General features: G+C 36.1%; 1 protein-coding gene across 4 annotated transcripts in view; it reads right to left on the minus strand.

Moving 5' to 3' along the window:
* Positions 1-21,606, minus strand: part of cul1.L (cullin 1 L homeolog) — a 48,733-nt gene extending 27,127 nt beyond the window's left edge. The window contains exons 1-2 of one of the 4 annotated variants that reach the window (XM_018266693.2): positions 21,492-21,606; positions 21,073-21,296 (exon numbers count right to left, since the gene is read on the minus strand). The gene's annotated coding sequence lies outside the window, so the exon portion shown is untranslated. 4 annotated transcript variants of the gene reach the window in all.
* Positions 21,607-23,303: the final 1,697 nt, after the last annotated feature.

Consider the following 23,303-nt stretch of genomic DNA (forward strand, 5'->3'; position numbering starts at 1 on the left):
CATAATAAATAACCCCCTAAAAGTGCAGCATTCGCTTGAGTGCAGGTACACAGAGTGGAGCAGAGGTCAACCTGAAAACGCGAAAGCAGGCATTTTCGGGCCGACCTCTGCTCTGAGTACCTACAATCAAGTGGAAGCTGCACTATTCTCACTCGGGCGTTGTGTTTTTGTGTATTCAGTGCTTTCGCGCCCTATATTAGGACAGGAGGTGGACAAAACATCCACCAAGCCAAATGTTTGCGGACAAAATGGATTTAAACAGTGATATAAATGGAGTTTTTTGGCAGCGTGGAAGCCAAAGGATTCCCTTGGAGGGCCACGTTCATCCTTCAGGCCTTCTACTTGACAGCAATGCTGTAGGAACAGCGGCAGAATTTACCAGACGGAACATAGGCAGCAATCTCCTGATAGGAATACATGCTAAGAACTGAATTGTGAGTAGATCTGATGCCTTCTACGATCGATTGTCTAAAGGTTTAATACACTATCGAGTTTATTCTTCTTTTTAGGGGATTTTGACACTTGCTTACCTATTAGCACACCATCCCTGAACCCTTAATTTGTGACATGTGACAAGTGGGTTCACATACATATCGTTGGTGCTGCTTTAGAGACACTTATTGGACTTAGCGCAGTATTTCACTTTATTGTAACTTAATTTGAAGATAGTATGGGGAATCAGAACTTTTATTTTAAAAATAACCATAACAGAAGAATCCAACTTTCCTTTGCTTGGAATAATTCCATTTACAGCCAAGCAAAGTACAAAAAACAAGGTCTAATTATAATTTAAATATGCATTTTTAAATTTCTAAAAATCTCCAGTACTGACCCATAATCTAATATAAACAGTCCAAAAACTAGACACAGACAGAAATCGGTCTAAACTAAAGTTGGCCACAAATTTGTCTGATTGCAAAGTGTTCCAGCTTCCTCTGACAAAGCATTAAAGCATTCACGCAGCACTTTGGATGTAGAATGTCAGTTCCTGACTGGATAATTACTTAATCACTTAATACGTGCATGGAGGGAAGTCATCAAAAGGGCAGATTTCAGCCCAGACTGCGCAATAGATAGTAACAACGGCAATACTAACAATGGCAATATTTTTCAGGACCTTTTAGAAATGTAAAATGTTTAGGGGACCCATTTTATTAAAATAAACAGGACATACAAAGGAATCTAGAGATCGATGAGCACACTGTGGAACCAAAACATTAAAAATGGCATGCGTTTATTAACTTGGATAGACCTAACAATGCATGACATGCTGCTTGTCACAGGTTTTGCTCTGATTATATATTTTGGAGCTAAAACACGTGATTTTATTGTGTTCATGTTGTTATTGACTCATACCACTATGATGACCATGACTTGCATTTTTAAGCGCTCACCCCCTGAACACTTAAATCACATATTTCATTTTCGTCAAAATCATACCTTTTTAAAGTAACATTTAGAAAATAAACCAAGTCTACCATGAGTTCCAGCTCCGCCATTTTGAATTCCTGCCTGACAGAGAACCAGCCTATCTAAAGAACAGAGCAGATGCTGCAATTTACCCACCCACTGATCTGTATGTCACACAGCTGCTTGACTTCAAGTGAAGGGTAAAAAATGCCACACATTATTTTAGCACATTACAGCTGCTTATATTTCTAAGTTAAAAATTATAATTGTGTCCTCGACACAGAGGTAGTAAGCAAAGAAAAATCCACTGGATATCTACAGAGGAGGTGGTGTGGGGGTCTATCGAGCTGCAGAGCTAAATATAAAACAAGAAATAATATTTAGTTAGGAAAATGTCTGTGGAACTTTAACACACTACTTTATGCCCAGGCCATTTCTTTAACTACTGCACCACTGAATCGACATCAATCAAAAAATGGAAGGAGATTTCATGCAATAAAATAATTTACCATATATGTGGATAACAAAGTCCCACACACGTTCAGTTTTCCATTGGAAAAGTGTACAGCTTTCTTTTTGAACATGTTAGGAATCCAGAAACAGTACGGACATAAGAGTTAATTACGTTTCAAAACCATGATAAGCCTTGCCCGCATGGCAAAAACTGCCCATTTTGTAAAGTGTCAACATAGTCCAAGCCCACATAACAAAAAACAGATGTGCCAACAGATGGATATTTATATCTATTACATCAACAGTCCTGAAACATCTATGCTGCTGAAGAAAAGTATGTTACTATCTTTACTGCTTAAACCAGACAGAATCCCTCATTCTAATATATAAACACAACTGAGACAATTTGTAATTGGTTTTCATTTTTTATTTGTGTTTTTGAAATATTTAGCAGCTCTCCAGTTGCTGGTTGCTTTACAGAGCATTTGGTTTAAAATGGAATCAGTGACCCCTATTTGAAAGATGGAAAGAGCAAGAAAAACACATATAATTCAAAAACAATAAAAAATAAATAATGAAGGTCAATTGAAAAGTTGCTTATACTTAGGCATTCTACAACATACTAAACATTAAATTAAAGGGAGACTAAAGTCTAAAATAGAATAATGTTAGAAATGCTGTATTTTGTATACTAAACATAAACATGAACTTACTGCACCAGAAGTCTAATTAAACAAATTATTTATGCTTTCAAAGTTGGCCACAGGGGGTCACCATCCTGTAACTTTGTTATACACCTCTGCAACCAAGACCAAGCACATGCTCAGTGTGGTATGGGCTCCTGTTGGGAATCTTAGGGATTGTCATAAATTATTAAAACAGCACAAGTCAAATAATATCTGCCATAGAAGCCGATAAAGCAAGACTCATTAATAATGAGAAAATGCAGACTGCACTGGGTCCTGTGTTGTCGTGCAATCTAATGCGGATTTTATAGATTTTATATTGTTTAATACAAACTTTCTCCAAAATAGAATACCAGTTATCTGTTTAAATCTGGCTCCATGATCTTTGTCCCTGCAGCTGGAGTTGGAAACAGAGGATGTAAAGGCAAAAATAAAATACAATTTTTACTTTATTAACTAAAAAAGAAACCTATCCCCAATAATAAATCTTTACCATTGTTTATAAGAAACCTGACTATATGCACTGAAATTCCCCCTTCATTTGCTCTGACTGTTGCGGATACGAATCTCTACACAATCGCGAGCTGCTCTACAGGGAAACAAACAAAACTTTTTTCCGAGTTCTGTGAAGGTGTGTGTGTGTGTGGGGGGGCTCCCCCTGCTGTTTCAAAGTGTGATCCTTTCCCTGCAGAGCAGTTAGGGACCGTCTGAAGTTTTCTATCAGCAGCAGTCAGAGCAAGTAAAATTTAACTGCATACAGTCAGGTTTTTTATAAAAACAGTAGACATTTTTTAATTGAAGTATATTGGAGATAGATTTCTCTCTCATTAAAGAAAGTAAAAATGGGATTTTATTTTTTTCCTTTCTATTCCCTTTAAAGGCAAAATACCCCTTTAAAATGTGCGATCCTAACTTGGCCCATGGTTGGCACAGTTCGCTGAGCTGGCAGAATGATTACACCCAAAACGTATAAAATAATATGCAAACATTTTAAATGATATGGCAACATCTAAGGCCGCATTCACACTATGGACATTTGTCTCATTTGCACCAGGATTAGATGGACAAATAATTTACTCATCGACAAGATATTTATTGTACTTCCATATGAAAAATTAGAATGGAACACATTAAATGCTCCTCCTTAGAAGTTCCGGTCAGGCTAAGTCAGTTAAGTGTTGATTTTGGGTAAACATCCACTTAGTGCCCAATACCTTTCTGTTCACAGGCATAGAGGGTTATATATGTGTATGACTGCCTCACACCATTTGCAAAAATCGAGCCTGTATGGCTATAAATAAATAGATGGCCATTCATGTTTACTGCAGAATATCAGTTTACTTTGGGGGGGGGGGGGTGATTCTATAAAGGTGGCCATTCAGTGGGCGATACTCTTCAGTATCCAATTGATCAGTTGGTGGCTAATTAGATGGCTATTGTATGAGTGCTCATATAATTTACAGCCACCTTCATATTACTTTGTTTGCTCAAGGCACCAGCCCCAAAGATCAGAACAGCAAATGAAGAGGGGCTGCGGCTCATCTTGGTTTATCTGCCAATGTGCCACATGCTCTCTGACACTGCACATCATCAATGTTTAAACATATACAGGTATGGGATCCGTTATTCGGAAACCCGTTATCAAGAAAGCTGCAAAATAAGGAAAGGCCATCTCCCATAGATTCCATTTTATTCAAATCATCAAATTTTTTTTTAAATGATTTCTGTTTTCGCTGTCATAATAAAACAGTAGCTTGTACTTGATCCAAACGCAGATATAATTAATCCTTATTGGAAGTAAAACCAGCCTATTAGGTTTATTAACGGTTTAAAGGACTTTCCAGTAGACTTAAGGTATGAAGATCTAAATTATGGTAAGATCAGGTCCCGTACCTGCACAATCCACAACTGACTGATATCTACAGTACAAGGATATTGGACTGTAATGTCTGCCCAGTAAAAGAGATATACTGCATTTGCTGGTACCTATATGGTCAGTTTAACGTGCTACTCGTTTTGTAACTCATTTTTTAGGTTGCTGAATTGTAATGCATGCAGATGCTGCACACTAATTACTTGGGATTTGGCCTAAATCTATATATGATCCATTAGAAAACACACATTCATACACACACACACTGCAATTTATATGCACACATATATAATGTACACGCAAGAACATACAGGTGTTACAGTCCAAACACATCACTTAGATTCCAATATATATATATATATATATATATATATATATATATATATATCTATATATATATCTATATACATATATACATATATATATATAAACATGATCAACCCTACACAAATATAAGCATATCTATCCACAGAAACATAGACAAAGCACACTAACTAACAGACTGCAGTGCAGACTCACATGAGAAAAATAAGAAACACGGTTTATATGTCCATATAGGTAGAAACGTCACGCACTAATCATTTCATATTAAGAGGAGCACGTACAATACAAAACGAGAACCTACACATAAGTTAGAGGAAGCTAGGATGTTTATTAGTCTATGAGCTAGTGCGAACTTCCATAATAAATGTGTATAGAGAATTATTTTCCATTACACATACAGGCTCGTAGATGCCTTCACCTCATGTCTGTAACAATTACACTACAGCCGTGTGCGGCGGAGGACACCCAGGCCAGGATTTTCTAATAATCTCTATAGCCGGCCATCACCCGACTTCCACCCTTAAACTCCAGCGCCGCCATCTTTATTACGCCAACCTCACCTGAATCTCGGCGGTAGACGCAGTAGAAAGAACACCCGGGAGAGCCGGGTACTGGCAGGCGGAAGTTCCACCCCTACTCCTTTACACAACCAGCCAATAGCTGGGCTCTGCGAGGTCGAAAGCACTTCCGCCTGGCAGTAAGCCGACATCATCGTCGCTTCCTCAGGCAATAGCGAATGAAGAGCGGGCAAAGGCTGGCGCGAATGCTTTCGAGTCATCCAGTGACAGCTGAGACAGGCGTACGAATGGAAAGGGCCAAACGCGGATGTGTACTACAGATTATTATAGTGAGCTAGTGCGCATTTACTCGTCATTGAATGATGTTTGCCCCTGGCAATCCCGTTTGATATTGTACGACATAGCAGCCGCCACATTACCCATAGTTCCCAGGTCCAAGACATACAACAGTCCGCCCATTTGATTTAGGGTACGATTTATTTGAATGTACAGACCCTGGAACCTTATTATCATGCCTCTTTTATTCTTACAAACGTGTTTGTTGGGTTAGGACGATAATGGCCGCTCCAAGGTCTCCCAAGGGTGTTCCTCACCTTTTACTATAGCTATGGGACCTGTCATGCAGAATGCTTGGGACCTGGGGTTTACAGATCTATCTGTAATTTGGATCTTCATACCTCAAGTCTATTAGAAAATCATGTAAACGTTAAAATCCAATAGTCTGGTTTTGCTTTTAATAATGATTAAATATAGCCTCAATTGTATCAAGTTAGGTACAGTTTTATTATTACAGAGAAAAAAATAAATCATTTTTAAAGATTTGAAATATTTGGATAAAATGGAGTCTATGGGAGATGGTGTTCCCGTGATTTGGAGCTTTCTGGATAAGGGATCCCATACCTGTAAACCCCTTCATATTGTGCTGTCAATGGCTTCCTGAATATTGCCACTCTGCAAGGGCTTCCTAGTACCAAGATTCATTCTGAACACTACTAAATACAGGGCTGATATTGGCTGCTGACTTAAGTCTTGGCCACGGGGTCTTTCCTCTAACCAGGTCCCACAGCTTGCACACACATACATACATACATATACATATATATATATATATATATATATATATATATATATATATATATATACACACACACTTTTTGTGCAAATCTTTTTGTGTATATATTAAATAGATCAGCATTCCATGTGTTCTGTATTTCTCTGTTGTCTTAGGGGGACAAGGGGAACAATGATGGAGCTTAACCCCATCGTTCCCTGTGTCCCCCTTTCGACTACAGAGAAACAGATTTACTGGTAAATATGAAAAATCTTGTTTTCTCCTTACATGTGACGTGACACCATCCATGTCTGCAGAAATCAACCACTTAAATAAATGCTATTCAAATAAGTGTGTTTATCCTTTTCTGCAACCCTGTTGCCATATCTGACACCATTATTTTTGCACCTTAGATTTCTGAAAGTTATTAAAGGGGTGGTTTACCTTTAAGTTAACTTTTAGTATGTTACAGAATTTCACTTGGCTATTATTTTTTTTTTTTTTATAGTTTTTGAACTATTTGCCTTTTTTTACCCGACTCCAGGTTGCTAGGGGAATTTGGACCCTAACAACTAGATGCTGAAACTGCAAACTGGAGAGCTGCTGAATAAAAGCTAAATGACTCAAAAACCACAAATAATGAAAAATTAAAACCAATTGCAAATTGGCACAAAATATTACTCTGTATCAAACTAAAAGTTAAAAATCAATGGCAAAACTTTACTTGGCAAGTCATTTTTGGCAGAAGTCAATGTATGTGTAAACTTATTTTGTTTTTTAAAATAGAAAATGCTGCGTAGCAAATGCAGTTTGCTAAGCAGCCACTGCATTTTAAAACTACATTTTACACACAGCTTTACTATCAACTAAATTAAATAAGCCAAATTTTTAAAACATATTACCCTTTTCCCTATAATAATAATAATAATAATAATAATAAAACAGTAGCTTGTATGTAACCAAAACTAAGATATAACTAATCCTTATTAAAACCAGCCTATTGGGTTTATTTAATGGTTACATGATTTTCTAGTAGACTTATGGTATGAAGATCCAAATTATGGAAAGATCCATTATCCAGAAGACCCCAGGTCCCAAGCATTCTGGATAACAGGTCCCATACCTTTATTGACAAATGCTTGTGTGCCTTTAAGTTATGCTCTGTGTTAAATTTGTCTAACATGATTTGCCAGTCTAACTCAAATGTTTCTGGAAGGTACACCAGTTATAGGTAGGGATGCACCGAATCCAGGATTTGGTTTGGGATTCGGCCTTTTTCATCAGGATTCGGCCGAATCCTTCTGCCCGGCCGAACCGAATCCGAACTATAATTTGCATATGCAAATTAGGGTCTGGGAGGGATATCGCATAACTCTCTCTCAAAACTGATTCGGTATTCAGCAAATCTTTTGCGAAGGATTCGGGGGTTCGGCCGAATCCAAAATAGTGGACTCTGTGCATCCCTAGTTGTAGGCCACAGCTGCCCCAAGTCAAGCATGTTTGCTCTGCCATCAAATAACCACCTCTTGTTTGCCGCTATGCAAGACTTTTAAAATGTTTGTATGTCAGCAGAGAATTACCTGCTAGTAATTCTAACATACCAATATAAAAGAAGCTGCAGAGAACTGAGGTTATGGGATTTGCAGAAAGAGAAGTGTGAGCAAGAAATGTGTAGTATATGAAAAGGAATGGAGTGAAAGGAGGCAGCAAATGTTAAACATGGAGTCTTGCTTGCAAGAAAACAAGAAAGATAGGGGAAGATTGGTGAACATTACAACTGAAAACAAATAGAGAGCATGGGTTAGAAAAGCAATTGAATTAATATTTGTAAAAGGAGTAACAAGGACAGATGAGGAAATTGAGACAAAAAAAACAGAAGAAAGTGAACACAGAGCAAAAGAGAAGATACTGTATATGGGATCAGTTATCCAGAAACCCATTATCCAGTATGCTTTTAATTAGGGAAAGGCCATCTCCCATAGACTCCATTTTCCCCAATTAATCCACATTTTTAAAAATAATTACCTTTTTCTCTAGTAATAAAACAGCACCTTGTACTTGATCCAAACTAAGATAAAAATGAATCCATATTGGAAGCAAAATCAGCGTATTGGTTTTATTTAATGTTTACATGATTTTCTAGTAGACTTAAGGTACGAAGAGCCAATCTGGAAAACCCCAGGTTCTGAGTATTCTGGATTAACAGGTCCTGTACCTGTAGGTCTATATTAAAATTTCAGATCCCAAGTGTACCTAAACAAATTCATAGGCACTGCTATACCTACTTGGATATCCAAGGTAAAGGGATGTTGGAGGTCTGTACAGATGAAAAAGAATTGAATGCTCTGCTTCCAATTAAAGGAACAGTAACGTCAAAAAATAAGTGTTTTAAAGTAATGAAAACATAATGCAGTGTTGCCCTGCACTGGTAAAACTGGTGTGTTTGCTTCAGAAACACTACTATTGTTTATATAAATAAGCTGCTGTGTAGCAATGGGGGCAGCCATTCAAAGGAGAAAAGGCTCAGGTTACACAGTAGATAGCAAATAAGCTCTGTCTGTCTAATGGTGTTATCTGTTATCAATTAGTTAACCTGTGCCATATAGCCTTTTTTCAATTTCCGCCATTGCTCGACAGCAGCTTGTTTATATGAACCATAGTAGTGTTTCTGAAGCAAACATGGCAGTTTTACCAGTGCAGGGCAACAGTACATGATATTTTCATTACTTTAAAACACTTTACTTTTTTGGTGTTACCGTTCCTTTAAGTCGCTTTGTGCCAACAACTCCACTGTGCCAGTAAATCAAAATAATAAAGGAAGGAGAACTCCAGCAAAACTTTTATTCCAGGCTGTGGTTACACGACCTGTTTCAGGTAGATACCCTTTATCAAGTGTATCTTGAATATCCACAGTTATAACTAGTAACCTCTCCTATTTATTGTGTGAATAAATATGGTGAGGTGTTTAAAAACTGCTTTGGCTTTAAAAGGGGAGTCACGGCAACGACTCATGGTTGGTAAATTAGTCCTTCACTATCTGTCTGGCAAAATGTGTCTCTGCCTCTATAAGAAGTTATACAGTGCTATATCTCTCTCTCTCTCTCTCAAAATAGAATGAAAGCTGTTGCACAACAGGGTCTTTGCAAAAAAAGTAATTATTTATTATTGCACAAATCGAGATAGATATATATATCTATATATAGATATATATCTATATATAGATATATATCTATATATAGATATATATCTATATATAGATATATATCTATATATAGATATATATATCTATATATAGATATATATATATCTATATATCTATATAAATAAAAAAGAGTGAAAGTTGTTTTGTATAACTTATGTACTAATCGCGCACCCAGGCATATTTTTTTTTTTTCGTGAGTGCTGGCATCCTTTGGAAAAAAAAAAAAATTATATATATATATATATATATATATATATATATATATATATATATATACACATACATAAAGAAGTAGCAACAGCACTCACGCTTTAATCCAAGTTCAACTTTCTGGTTACTACAGAAACATTGGCCGATTCTATGCAGAGCCTATCCTACAGTGAGAGAATTTATCTCCCCTCCGCTAATATCGTACAAAAGAGGAAAAACCATAGGGTCCAAATTAACTAAGTCTTTAGTGCAAAAAGATAAAACAGTGACAAGTACATTTTTGGGACAACGCAACAGTGGCATGTATCCTTGCCTTGATTGCAAACAGTGTAGACGTGATTAAAGGCAAATCTTTTTTACATCCAGGTACGGGAGAATCTATTCAAATTAGGGGATACCATACCTGCCTATCACAATTTGTGGTGTATGCGATAGTTTGCCCATGTGGTATGATCTATGTTGGGGAAACTATCCAGAAGGTCAAATCACGGATATCACAACACAAGTCCACTATAAAATTGGGAAACATTGCATTACCATTGTCACGTCATTTTAAAAAAAAGGGCCATACTGTGGAGCAACTACGGTTCATGGTACTAGAATATGTGCCCCCATTAGTTAGGGGAGGAGACCGTGAACTTAGGCTCAAACAACGGGAAGTATGGTGAATTAAAAGATTAAATTCACTTCATCCAGCAGGCCTTAATAAGGATTACAATTTATATCTATTTTTGTAGCTATATCTGTTTCTACATGTATTGTGTCTATTATATTAAGGTTTAACCATTTGAATTGAGACACACAGATTTTATTCAGCCATTGCTCAGTATACATTGTATCAGAGGATAATGAATATGTATAGAGGATAATGTATAGAGGATAATGAATATGTTGCTATGTCACTTCCTTTGATGATCCTTAAATATTCACATGGATTGTGTTTGTTCTTGATACCATTGCTACACATGGCTTGATAAAGAGCCTATGCAGGCTCGAAACGTTGCTTTTTATATGTGCACACATATGGTGATGTATTTTTTTGAGCATTACAAGTGAGTGCTGTCCATTACTACGTGTATATATATATATATATATATATATATATATATATAATTTTTTATTATAATGACATCTTTATAAATGATTTTCCTTTTTTCTGTAATGATAAAACAGTGCCTTGTACTTGATCCAAAGTAAGATATAATTAATCCTTATTGGAAAGCAAAACCAGCCTTTTGGGTTTATTTAATGTTTACATTATTTCTAGTAGACAAAGTATGAAGATCCAAATTACAGAAAGATCCATTAACTGGAAAGCCCCAGGCCCCAAGCATGCTGGTTAACAGGTCCCATACCTGTACTTTTGAAATGAAAAATTCAATGTATAGCTCTGTGTTGCTTTGAAACATTTCTAAGGACTAATGATTAATATAAAATGTTCCTCCTTGACCCTTTATGCACTGGAGAATAAATAAAAAAATAAGATACACAAAAAAATAACCTATTTTTATACTCAACGTTCATGAGGGGACCCCGATATATTAATGTGGATAAGCAGCTGCTCACAACAGGCTGCAAAACCAGTTTATGTAAGGGAGTATGTAAGGGACTAGGAAGAATACAGCTGTCGTCATCAAATGAATATTAATAGCAACACTTTCAGTAAAATCTCTGCTTCAGTAAAGAACATGTACAGTAACACATTAACATGAAAACAGTATGCTTCACTTGTATTGCTGCATTGGGAGTATTCACAAAATATTTTTGTAAATACTCACAAAAAGTATGCAGATGCTCATTGATATCTGGTTAAGAGCTTATGTACAAAGTCCATGGACAGAGTACCTCCAGGAAGAGGAGTATAAAGAATTAGGCACACCTAAATTAAAATTTACATGGCAGATATTCAAACTGAAGGCCTTAGCTGTAGCTAACTACAATTCCAAGCACTTTTTGACAACAGTCAGAAGTGCAATGTCCCTATAAATATGTACATATAAAACATTATTACTACCCATATCACTATGAATATGTAAGCAAATATATTTCAGTTCCAGATCCTCAGATCCTATGCTATAACGCAATAAAGATTTGATAAGTCACTAAGGAGTACCATGATCATATAAAGGCTTTTAAACAGGCCATTTCACGCCACTGATTTCTAATATCCTCATATTTCATAATACACCCATTTTATGTAACACAAATTATATCACTAAACCATAAATATAATTTCTGATATAACTAAGCACCATTTAGAAGGATATAATTTAGAGGATATTCATGCCTCGTGTGTTAGGTCTTTGCTATACAGGTATGGGACCTATTATCCAGAATGCTTGGGACCTGGAGTTTTCCGGAGAATGGATCTTTCCGTAATTTGGATCTTCACACCTTAGGTCTGCTAGAAAATCATGTAAATATTAAATAAACCCAATAGCTGCCTTTGCATCCAATAAGGATTAATTAAATATATCTTAGTTTGGAACAAGTACAAAGTACTGTTTTATTAGCACAAAAAAAGGAAATCATTTTAAAAATGTTGATTATTTGGATAAAATAAAATAATCTATGGGAGATGACCATTCTGTAATTCGAAGCTTTCTGGATAACGGGTTTCCAAATAATGGATCCTATACCTGTAGCTGCTTATGGAAAGCTCTATTGTTAAAATACAATTCCTATCATTTTGTATATGCTTTTGGCCCTGCCAGACACAGAGGTATCACAGTCTTACTTTAACTAGCAAATGATTAAACCTTCCTGACCAAGCTGGCACACCTTCACTCTGTGTGTGGGCCATTCTAGTAAATGGACAAACTTATCTACCAGTAATATAAGGACGGCAAGTAAATGGTAAGCCCATATTTAGTCCATATAATGCAACAAACAGGCACTGTGCTTTATATATACAGTACAACCTAGTTAACCACCAATCGTTTAAGGAAAGACTAAGCAAAGTTTAAAGAATGTGATACTTCCAAAACAGAGACAAAGCACTAGCCACACCTTCAGTGATGACAGACTTGGTAACTGCTGATATTATTACAATATCTCTGTTGCGTCACTGCAACAATAATGATGTGTATATTATCTTGGTGATGCTTCTCATTGGTTCCCAACCTGATAAACCTGCTTGTAACCAAATGCTAGTTCTTAAGCAGGAACTGATATCAAATGAAAACTGGGTCACATATAACTGCAAATTGGATGGAAATTTTTTACTTTGCTGCTTTTTTTACTGGGCAATAAGGATGCATACTCCTTGACATGCCATTGTGTGTCACTCCACTGACCTTTTAGAATGATGTTCAAAACATATGGAGTTAGAGATATATATACTGTATATATAGGCAAGCTGTAAGTAAAATATGTAATCTGCAATTTAAGAACATTTTTATGTCTACATATTAAAGGCCATAAAAAATTTAAAAAGTGGGGGATGCGTCCAACTTTCTCTTTTGTTAAGGGATAGTCCTGTTTTCCATGAACAAAGGGACTGTAGACTTTTTGGAAAGGAAAGGGAGCTAGTATGGATTAGAAAATAGCTAGATACATCAGAGAAGTTACACTATGGGAATGATTTATCAATGTTAACATTTTTACCATGATTTAAAGGGGTAGGTCACCTTTAAATACATTTTTATTATGTTATAGAATGGCCCATTCTAAGCAACTTTTCAGTTGGTCTTTATTTATCTTTTATAGTTTTTGAATTATTTGCCTTCTTTCTGGCTTTCAAATGGGGGTCACTGACCCCATCTAAAAAACAAATCCTCTGTAAGACTACATATTTATTGTTATTGGTACTTTTTATTATTAATTTTTCTATTCAGTCCCTCTTCTATTCATATTCCAGTCTCTTACTCAAATCAATGTGTGGTTGCTAGGGTAATAAGGACCCTAGTAACCAGATTTTTGAAATTGCAAACTGGAGAACTGCTGAATAAAAAGCTAAATAACTAAAAAAAAACACAAATAATGAAAACCAGTTGCAAATTGTCTCAGAATATCACTCTCTACATCATACTAAAAGTTAATTTAAAGATAAACAACCCCTTTAAGTTTTTTTTTGCGCTAAAACACAAATGTTAGAGACTTATTAAGTTGCAAAAACTTGAATATAAGATAGGTAGAAGTCAGTGGGAGTTGTCATAGACAAAATTTAAGCAATTTCTAAAATTCCAGTTCTTTAAGGTTTTTCTAATTTTTTTTGAGAGTTGGTAGACCCATTGAAAATTGGTTGCAGCATCTTAGTTTTTCTCATGCTTTTTTTCCATTCGAGTATTTTATGTTCAAGTTTTTTCATAAATAAGCATACATTTAAGTTTGGTAGGTTTTGGAGTTTATTCAAATAATATATATAATATATATACGCCCCTATATACCAACTATTATGCAGGTATGGGACCTGTTATCCAGAATGCTTGGGATCTGGGGTCTTTCTGTAATTTGGATCACCATGCCTTAAGTCTACTAAAAATCATTAAAGCATTAATAAAACCCAATAGCATTATTTTGCCTCCAATTAGAATTAATTATATCTTAGTTACGATCAAGCAGAATATACTGTCTTATTATTACACAGAAAAAGCAACCCATTCTTCAAAATGTGATTAAAATGAAATCAATGGCAGGTGGCTGTCCCATAATTTTCAGCTTTCTGGATAATTGATAACAGATCCAATACCTGTATCTAAAAATATGGAATTTGTAGTGGCAATTAAAAGTTCTCCTTTTGGAAGGTGTTACAGTCCAGTACAGAAAGACAGCCGTAAAATTTCCAACAAACCTGTTTAAATGATTTCCCCATATAACTGGTCACTTTTGAAAAAGATCAAACAACTATTAGGCCTGCCTTTATTTCCAACAGAAAAGGATAGCTTCAGCCAAACATCAGAAAACTATGGTTTAGAGGATTACCATGGTTCTTGACATGTGGCCGGATAAAAGAAATGAAAAATGAATAACAGTATAAACCAAACATTGGAAAGAGCCACCTACAATGCAACACTCTCCATCTGTATATAAGTCACATGACAATGCAATCCTATAAATCTGAATCTATAATTAGAAACTGGAAAGGCTATTTTATGTTTCTGGTCTTACTGCATTACTAGCATTCACTGATTATGTATTTGAATATTCAGTTCAAGTTATATAAGCTGTCCTATCAAAAATACTCATTCGACAAGTATAAGAAAAATATATTTGCAGTAATTTATCCAAAGTAAACAGCAAGTATCATAAATAAGATCTAAAGCCTGCCAATGGGACAGCAATGTGTATAAGCACCCACATAAAAATAAAAAATACCAAGTATAATAAAGTATTAACTTTCATATTAGTATAAAGATGATTACATGGAGAAAACCTTAACATTAGTTCATAGCACACAGTATGAATAGTTCATATAAAAAGGTCACTTGTTAGAACCACATAAGGTACAATGTGAAAATGCAAATAAGAGCAAATGGGTTCAGGTTATCGGATGCTGCATGTTGCTCATATGCAAAATCAAATAACCATTCAAAAAAAAAAAAGTATATATATATATATATATATATATATATATATATATATATATATATATATATATATATATACTGTATATAGTCAGAAGAAGTTGCACTCTCAGGACTTCGCTTGAATAAAGAGAAAATTCATTGTGGACGCCTTCACGTGACTAACAATTCGGCTGACTCCTCAGCCTTTGTCAAAATGCAGGAACAAACAAAATCACCTTAAATATCCAGTGTGGCGGAAACCAGGAGTGACGTGCAGTGTGGAATGACGCAACCAGTGTCAGAATACCAAAATTCAAAAGACTGCCCCTAATTGCTGTAAAAACAAGTGTAAAAAAAACCAAAAACGCTCTATATAAAAAAAAGTAACAATATCGGCACAAAGTAACAGTTATACTAAGTGGAAATAAAGGTTGACACAAAATTGATACAAAAAGTACAAACAGTAGAGAGGCAGAGGCTGTGCGCATATATATATATATATATATATATATATATATATATATATATATATATATATATATATATATATATATATGTATATATATATATATATGTATATATATATATATATATATATGTATATATATATATATATGTATATATATGTATATATATATTTTCCATTGAGAAAGGCGCATACCACGATTTTTCAATTAAAACTTCATATTTATTAAATAAGTTTAAAACAGGAACCGGCCAACGTTTTGGTCTTTCTCTAAGACCTTTATCAAGAACCTAGGGTCTTGATAAAGGTCTTGGAGAAAGACCAAAACGTTGGCCGGTTCCTGTTTTAAACTTATTTAATAAATATTAAGTTTTAATTTAAAAACCCTGGTGTGCGCCTTTCTCAATGGAATATGGATAATGCAGCTTTTTTTGGGTAGCACCCAGGTATGTGATCTATACATATTTTGAAGCACAATTGGATGGTGTGCGCTAGGACTTTGAATCTATTTGATATATATATATATATATATATATATATATATATATAATATATATAATTTAAGTTTTAAAAATTAGTGGCGAGCACAACTTTCCCTTGTTTGTTATAGTTTACACAGGGAGCAGTGGTCAGCTCAATGTTGTAGCTCCCAGCTATAGTCAGGTGATCCCAGTGGTGGCCAATGAAAGGGCAACCGTGTTTGGGCGTTTTAACCTTGAAAGCAGCAAGTAAGTTGCAGGTAAAACTTAGTACCTCTGTAAAATGTATAATGAAGCAATAGAATTCTTAATGAATCAGATGAAAATTGAGCGTAGGACTGGCCAGATATGGGATGACTTTGACGTAGTTGGCCAGCTTAAATATATTGCAATAGATGGACAAACAATCCCTGTTTTGTTTAAAGGGTAAGGCATTTTTCAGTAGCTGTATGCACAAAATGTCTCAATGTCTTAAATATATTGATAATGGGTTGAGTGCAGAGGACCTCTTGTATTTGTCTACTGTTATCCAGAATGCTCGGAACCTGGGGTTTTCCAGATGACAGATCTTTCTGTCATTTTGTGTACTAGAAAATTATTTGAACGTTAAATAAACCCAACAGGCTGGTTCTGCTTCCAGTAATGGCTAATTATATCTTAATTTGAATCAAGTACAAGGTACTGTGTTCTTATTACAGAGAAAAAGGAATCATTTTTAAATATTTGGATTATTTTGATAAAATGGAGTCTATGGGAGACAGCTATTCTGTAATTCAGAGCTTTCTGGATAACAGGTTTCCAGATAACAGATCGCATACCTGTATGTATGTGTGTGTATATCTATCTATCTATCTATCTATCTATCTATATATATATATACACACACACACAAGCCATAAATATGCTTATATCATATGCAGTCATAATTAATCAGTTATAATTGATTTTTAGTGATGTAACTTTAGTCACAGGACTCACAAATATGTGTATTATAATAAATGTACCCCCCTGTTGAAAAATATGAGGATAGTAGAAGTCACCTTTCAGCCTTGTGCCTTTATATGGTCATGGGACTCCTCAGTGACTAGTGTTATATTTTACAACAGGGGTACATAATTCACTATACAGATATGGGATCGCTTATTCTAAAACCCATTATCCAGAAAGCTGCAATCTTTCCATGACTGCAGATCTTTCCATAATTTTGGAGAACAGGTTTGTCGATTAATGGATCCCATACCTGTACTTGAAGGTATACATTGTTGCCAAAACATTATATTGGGTTTATTTAATGTTTAAATGATTTTCAGAAGATCCAAATAATGGAAATATCCCTTATCTGGAAAACCAATCTCTCAAGCATTCTGGTACACAGAACCTATACCTGTAAAAGTAATCAACACTGCCACAAGCAGAGCAAAGAAAATCTGAACATCTGCATTTGGGTGCAGTTTCAGTCTAAGTGGAGCAAAACATGAATTTCAATGACTAAGTAAACTCTTGCATCTGTAGGGGCCTAATACAATAGTTTCCCCATTTATTGTGCATTCCCCTAAGGTTTGGCCACTAAAGTGCCATGGGGCATAACTGCAAAGGAAGCTGACCCTCGGCTGCATGACCCCTACTTTTCTCTAGTTTAGCCACAAGGTGGCACTGTGTTAAAATATATATTTGGGAAGCCTTGCTGTTTCAAGGCTTTTTGCCTGGGATTTCCTAGTAAGTGGATGGGAGTCAAGAGTGGGACCCCGACCAGTGCGTTATCTCCTATTATTGGTCTCTCTAGGAGAGACAGTTAGGCCCAGGGCTATTTAGCTGAGCAGTTTTGGGGCTCTACTGAGGAGTGTTAGATGGGCTAGGTCCCCAGTGGCATTGTTTGCCCAGCAAGGGAGAGAGTGAGTATGTAAAGCTGAGAGGACTAGACAGTTCCTACCTAGGCTCCGCATAGAGAAGAGTCCCAAAAGAAGGGCATGATTGGTCTCAAAGGTTTCATATATGTGAATGTCAGTCTCTCAGTACTATTTCAGGAGTTTATGCTGACTGTTAGAGATTGCGATTTACATTATTCAGTAACTTCCTTTGTGGATTTGTTATCAATAAACCATTTTGGTTAAGTTATAAGAACCACTTGTGAACATTCTTGTAAAATACCAAAGATCCACAACACCCTGCCTCGACATCATTGCGAGGGCCCACACCTGAGCATATGGTAAAGCTAATAGTTCTGAGTAAAGGTGCTGCTCCAATTTACTATAACCTTACACATCAAATAATGCTCTATGGCTTTATAGCTGGACTTAATAATGAGTCCAACTCCATAGAACATTATTAGATGCAATTTGAGTCTGACCTAATCATGTTGCATCTCACGGATTCAGATCAAAATTACAAAGAACAACAAAAGTACACATCAAAAGAAAGAATACGGTTTCTTAGATACTGCAAAAAGGGGTGTTCAACCAAAGGGCATAATATATATATATATATATATATATATATATATATATATATATATATATATATATATATATATATATAGCATAATAAAGTGTAAACTGCAAAACATGGGAATGGTTGCCAACAACAACACATAACTTAGGTTGGTAGGATTTCTTAGGAAGGCTTTATTGAAGTTTAAACACACACTATATCATTATATTAAGTTTTTCTTTTACTTCCAATTTCTTAACACACTTTAAGCAAAATTATTCATAATACTTGTCTGTTTTAAATTAGATTACCTTTGGCCCCTAGGCTCACACAACTAATAATGAATAGTTACATAGTCTTGTACACCAGCGTTGTCCAACTGTTTCCATATAGTGGGCCAAAAGTTCATTAAAGTGTTTGTTTGTTGCTCACTTTATGATGCAATGATGTTGCCATTGATAGAGGACAGTTGAGGTCTTAAGCAGTTTGGGGGGAGGGTCATGAAATCCCTTGAAGGGCCACATCCAACCCACTAGCGTGTATAACATTTCATTATTTTAGGAATAATGTATGTATATTTGTATTAATTATATTTTAAGCATATTTTGATTATGTAAGCAGTGCTGTACAGAACAGGGGTCATTACAATAATAAATACAAATAATTACAAAGTACAGTTACATGAAAGATTGAGTGATGCGTGGAAGTATCTAATATTATCCTCTTATGTTTCAACAGGGTGTACATTGTTATAATAAGTCATGTGACAGAAATGACATCACTAAGCGCCATTTATAATCACACCATTTACAGGATAGTCATGGCTCTTGTGTATTGTATTGTGAATAAAGTATGGCTTTTATACGGCCATTAAACTCTGAGGTGACTTCTAATATACAAGTTTCAGTGAGTCACGTAAAACTGAGCACGTAACGTACATAGTGAATAAAGTACCCCCTCTTGTAAAATATAAGGATATTATAAGTCACCAAGGAGTTCTATGACCATATAAAAACACCATATCCTCATATTTTGCAACTGGGGGTACTTTATTTATTATAATACACAAGTTTCAGTGAGTCATGTGACAGAAATGACATCAGAACTCACCGTTTATAACTGATGACATCAGAACTCACAGTTTATAAGAATATAATTTACAAGATATTCATGGCTTTTGTGTATTATATATATATATATATATATATATATATATATATATATATATATATATATATATATATATATATATATACAAAACAAAAACAAAAAATGCAGCTCATCCATGTGTGGCAATTAAAATCAGTCTGGTGCATGGGTGTGTGGCTTATATCATATACTGAACTAAACAAATTAACCCAGCACTATCATTATACAACTTTAAGGAACAATTGGATTAAAGAGAACTTATCTGAATTTGGCAAAAAGAGACACTTTTGGTTACATGGTTTGTACAAAGTATGCATAAGCTGATGCGCCCCGCCAAGGCAGTGTCCATGCATCAGTCCTACCTAAGTGAAAAAGGGTATTTTCTTTGGGAGGAGAAAGACCATACCTGCTTCTCTCTTTATTTGGCATGACCTCTTCCAAAGAAACATTCAGCATTATGGGCTTTTAAGTAATCTGTAGGACTGTGTTTAGAGGGGCGGGGGTTGGGAGAGCAAGCATTAAAGGGAAAGCCACTTTCCTTTATAGAATATACAAATATATATATATATATATATATATATATATATATATATATATATATATATATATATATATATATATATATATATATATATATATATAAAATCCCTCCAATGTCGGCACTCCAGAATCAGTCACGCTTGAGTCAGAAGATCAATATCATAAAGGTTTATTAGGATAGACCAACGTTTCGATACCACACAGGTATCTTCGTCAGGATACCTGTGTGGTATCGAAACGTTGGTCTATCCTAATAAACCTTTATGATATTGATCTTCTGACTCAAGCGTGACTGATTCTGGAGTGCCGACATTGGAGGGATTTTGTATGTGTTTACAGTCTGGCACCCGGCCCTTGCAGCATTCATGGTCGTGCGTTCCTGCTCGTCCATATATATATATATATATATATATATATATATATATATACATATACACACGGGATGTCATTCACATGATATTTATTATTGTATATTACAAACTATAATACTATTAAGCAGATACCAGACACACTTGCTACAAATCATATGAATGTGACCTGTTTCTAAAATCCACCTCAACAGACATACGTGCATTCCTCACTAACAACAGTTACAAACACGATAAATTCCACTTAACAGCTCTCTATTCACACTTACACACCAATCCGAAAGGTCAACACACCGCACATTTGAATGATTGTTTCATTACAATATACAATACAAACAATTCAGTGTGTGCCAGCAGGCAGATTATTACGCGCAAATGAATAGCTGAATCAGTTGTGCTCTGTACTTACCAGCATTCCTGTCAGTCCCCCGGCCCGCCTTCCCCTGAAGAGCTGCTTCGTATTCGTATTCGCACAAAGATAGGGTTCCCCTTCTATAGGCTGCCAGCAATTGAACAGACGCAAGAGGAAGCAATAAGTAGTAAGGCCTCTCTCAGGCAACCGAGAAGTCCCAGCGATGTCCTGTTCACATTGGCTGGATCCTCCCAGCAACCTCTTTCTAGCTACTCCTCCCTCTGCCAAATGGAAAGAGAAACCAACCCCACAGAGTGTTATTTGGCGTAAATGCTGTCAGTCAAAAGCCAGTTTAATACATGTCAGCCTGGCAGTAAACGTCACTACGGTGTCCATTTTAGGACATCTGTCTGAAAAACCTCCGTATTGCAAAGAAATCCTTATCACACCTGCTGGTAACAGTTATGGGATCTTACTTTGTACTGACAAGTCCTGCCTGCCTCTTTCATCCTCCCTCTCAGTTACGCGATCTCTTACTTTTTCCTGACAGATCTCCACTTACTGAACGCATTCCCACTTCCCCATTTATCCTCCTCTCTATGATGCCATCCTTCATCCCTCCTCAATGCAACGTCATTCGTGACCCCGCCCATGAGCAATGTCATGCTTCTACTTTCCACCATCATTTTTACGGGCAACAATTATTACTCCTCCATCACTCTTGTGCCACAGACATCCGGTTGTCTCCGAAGTCATCCTAATTCCATTTTCAAACATATATTCAGGGGTGTCACTACAGATGAGGCAGATCCTGTGGCTGCAGGGGAGCCTAGAAGTCATATACAATTTCAATAAATAGTGAACAGGTCAACTTCTAGACATTTAGGGGGCCTGAAAAATAATTTGCTGTGGGGCCCAGTATTATCTAGTTACGACACAGTATGTACTAATTGTGGTTCATAGGTACTTCTTTATTCTCTATTCACATTCTGTCCTTGGCATCTATAGCCTTTTTCATGCTACATACGATTTCAGTTATATGTAATTCCCTCTTCCCTGCTTCAAACACATTTTAACCAGCTGCCCTATATATTTAAATGGTAAGTCATATTTAAATTGGCCTAATAAAAGAAAACATAATTCTAAGCAACTTTGCCCTTAACTCTTTACTTACCCCTCCGTGCAGATTCTGTCAAACAGAGTTCACGGGCGCCTTCTTCACCTGCTTCAGTAATCTTCGGATTGAGACTGGTGCTTCGCCAATTTTCGTGAGTTTCTGCGCATGCGCAGTAGTCGCGAGACTCCAACTACGCACTTGGTAATTTGCTGGGCCTCATTTGAAAGATTACTGAAGAGAAGAATATGGCGCCCCTGAACTCCGCTGGACAGAATCTGGGGGGGGGGGTGAAGGGGGTCAATGTAGGGTAGGGGGTAGGGTTTTTTTTTATTAAGGGTTTGCTTCTCCTTTAAAGGGGTGGTTCACCTTCCGAACACTTTTTTCAGCTGAGTTGTTTTCATACTGTTCCTCAGAAATAAAGACTTTTTTGAAATACTTTACATTATTTAAAGTTGAATGTTCCTGTCTTTGGTGTTTGAGTCTTGCAGCTCAATAATTCAGATGCAGACTGTTACTGTTACAATTTCGCTACATTAGTTGATACATTTCTCAGCAACATCTCTGGAGTATTAGCAACTATTGTATCAATTCTAACAGCTGCCTTTAATGAAACTCAGGGATTCTGCTCAACAGGGACAAAGATAAGAAATGTATCAACTAAGGATAAGGCCACACTGGGCATTTTGGGGAGATTTGGTCACCTGGCGACTAATCGCCTCGCTTTGGGGCAACCAATCTCCCCAAACGCCTTCCCTCACTCTCGTGAGGCAACTTCGGAAAATGAACCATCGCGTGTGACTAGCACCGGCGTTTTTCTCATTTTAGCAGGAGCAGAGTGAGGGAAGGCGTTTGGGGAGATTGGTCGCCAGGCGACCAAATCTCCCCAAAACACCCAGTGTGGCCTAACCATAAATGTATCAATTTCGAACAGTTTACAGGTCCCCCCTCCCACAGCTGCTTTAGAAGGTGAGAAATTACACTTTAAAATTCAATATTAGAAAAACAGTGACACATCGAAAATAGAAAGTAATTGGAAAAAGTAGTTTGATGATCTATCTGAAAACAACTAGTTGTTTGAAGGTGAACAACCACTTTAACAGACCTGTCTTTGCTGGGGAACGTTTGCAACATTGTTTAAAAAGTAACAACAAGGAGTTAAGCAAATGTTTTT

This window comes from Xenopus laevis, chromosome 6L (assembly GCF_017654675.1).
Source record: "Xenopus laevis strain J_2021 chromosome 6L, Xenopus_laevis_v10.1, whole genome shotgun sequence".
NCBI lineage: Eukaryota > Metazoa > Chordata > Amphibia > Anura > Pipidae > Xenopus > Xenopus laevis.